A 2958-nucleotide genomic window follows, 5' to 3' on the forward strand; every position below is an offset into this window, starting at 1 on the left:
GCATTCATTTGAGTTCAGCACATTTAATATAAATTGAATACACATATGTACCCAGCATGGTATGTGCTTACCCAGGGCAAACAGAACAAGTCTGGTACCTCTTCTATGGGATGGTCCTTCAGTTAGATGAAAGCTTTCCCTATTTCTACCCATTGCTTTCCTTCCAAGGTTGAGCATTTCCAGTTGCTCACATGACCTCTGGTTGCCTTCAAAACCCAGTTAAAGCATCGCCTCTTCCATAGCAGCTTTTCTGCTCCTCCAGTTGCTGGTGTTTCCCTTCCCCAATTAATCAATCAACCAATGAACATTTATTAAACATTTATTATATGCTAGGCATTGTGTTAGGGGCTGGAGATACATAGAAATGCAAACAGATAGACAAACAAAACAATATAAAATTTCAATTAAAAAAATCTACTGACTCTCCTCACTTCCTGACCCATTGGGGGTTGGGTGAAAGAAAAACAAAACCCTTGTAATAAATTTACATAGTCACACAAAATTAATTCCTGCATTGGTCACATCTAAAAAAAAGTCTTAATATGAACTCTGAGACTACCACCTCTCTTTCAGGTGGTAGATAGCATGATTTATCATGGGGCCTCTGGAATCTGTAGTGGGTCATTACATTGACCGGAGATTTTTACTCTTTCAAGTTACTTGTTTTTATAATGTTTCTATTGTCTAAATTGTACTCCTGTTTCTGCTGTTTTGCTATGCATCAGTTGATAGAGCTTTCTTTGAAATGGTCCCCTTTAACATTTCTTAGAGCACAATAATATTCCGTCCCATTTATTTGTCATATTTTATTTAGTCATTCCTTAAGGGAGGGGCATCCTCTTTCTTTCTACTTCTTTGCCACCACAAAAAGATCAACTATAAACATTTTTGCATACGAATCCTTTTCCTCTTTCTTTGATCTCTTTGGGAAAAAGAAGTTTATATCCTAATAGGGAGACTTGTATAGACAGGAAAATACATGATAAGATATTTTTATGTATTGTGTATGTAAAATGGGTTTATGTATTTTAAATATATTTTATATAATTTATATATTGAATATATACTCTATATATAACTGTGTGTGTGTGATCTTGCTTCAAAGATCTTATATTCTAAAGAGGGAGACAATGTGTGAGTGTGTGTAAAAATATATTTAATATATTGTTTATATAACATTGTGTATATACACATATATGTACATACATATGTATATGTCGTTTGCTCTTCATTTCAAAGGGGACCAACAACATCATTGGGTGATATCTTGACTTGTGTGAGTTGGATTAATTGAAGCAGAGTTGTGCAAAGTTGTCTGCCTCACTCTCTCTTCCAGAGTCATTGAAGTCCAGTGGCAGGACAAAGCAAAGATGATTGGCAAATGGCCCAGGATGCAGTACATGACCTTGGTATCTTTGATGTCTGACCAAGCTCTAAGGGCTCTACAGAGCCTGCTTCAGCTACTTTCATGGCAATTGGAACAGATTGTTCTCATCTGTCCATTCCTGCAGGGAAAATTTTCACATGCTTGGGTTAGACACTGCCCCCCTTCCCCAACTCACTGACAGGTGATCCTCAGCCTGGTTTAGTCCATCTATCAAGACAATCTTACTGGGATGTGGCCCTGCTTATGCTATAGCTTCATGGAGCCGCAGGTGAGAGTTGGGTGACAGGTGGATACCAAAGGTAGATGAACAACCCTGAAAAGGGCTGGGGCAAGCCCTCACACCAGAGGTGTTAGTCCTCCCTCAAACCTCATACGCACAGGTTGTCTCCCTCTTTATAATATAAGCTCTTTGAGGGCTTACTGTTCTACTTTTGTTTTTTTGTGTCTCTGACACCTAGCACAGAGCTTGGTACATAGTCAGCACTTGTTTGTTGATCAATTGATTAAGGAAGCAAATAAGTATTTATTAAGCACCTACTAAGTGCTTTTCAAATATTATCTCACTTAATTCTTATGACAATTTTGGGAGGTGTTGTTAAGTCAGTTTTCCTTTGAGGAAACTGAGGCAGGTAGAGGGTAAGTTAGTTGCCCAGAATCATATAGCTATCAATTAAGTACAGTATCTGGGACTAGATTTGAACTAAACTTTTCCTGACTCTAGGATTGGCATTCTATGCATTGTACTACTTAGTCTCCCCCCACTCTATGTCCTATGACCTAAGGAACAGGTGAGAGGGTTGAAGCTATCGTATAGGTTTTACTTTACTTCTTATGCAAATAACACAGTGAGAGATGCACTCACCAGGGCAGTGAGCACATAACGTAGTGGCTAAAGCTTAGGTCTTGAATAATTATACCAGTACCTTTTAGAGGACCAGTTAACTGCCAAGTATTATAGAGGGGTTGGAGAGGTATAATCCTGTATAATTATTTAATTATCATTTCCATCTGACAAAGTTGATTAGCCTTGCTCCCTCCTGGTCTGGCCATGAGAAGTGATCTTCTTACTTAGGGAAGCAGGACCCCAGGACATGTAGCACTGTGCTCTTTCTGAAAGCACATGTAAGATTCTTTAGGAAGAATTGTTTTGTCTCGACTTTGTGTACCCAGAGCTTAGCACAGAGCCTGGCACATAGTTGATGGTTAATAAATGCTCATGGAATAAATGAATAAATGCTCAAAGAATAAATAAAATAAAATAAGACCTCAATATATGCTTTTCTATTCATCTGGTGAATGAAAATAATAAAAGATAGCATTCATATAAACTTTAAGGTATACAAAGTGCTTTATAGTGTGTGTGTGTGTGTGTGTGTGTGTGTTCTCATTTGATCCCCACAACAACCCCAGGGAAGTAGGTGCTATTATTATCCCCATTTTAGAGCAAGGAAAACTGAGCTTGAGAGATATGAAATGACTTGACCATGGTCACACAGCGAAGTGTCTGAGGCAGGATTTTAACTCAGGATTTTCTGAGTCCAAGTCCAGCTTTCTGTCCACTGAACCACCTA

This window comes from Trichosurus vulpecula, chromosome 8 (assembly GCF_011100635.1).
Source record: "Trichosurus vulpecula isolate mTriVul1 chromosome 8, mTriVul1.pri, whole genome shotgun sequence".
NCBI lineage: Eukaryota > Metazoa > Chordata > Mammalia > Diprotodontia > Phalangeridae > Trichosurus > Trichosurus vulpecula.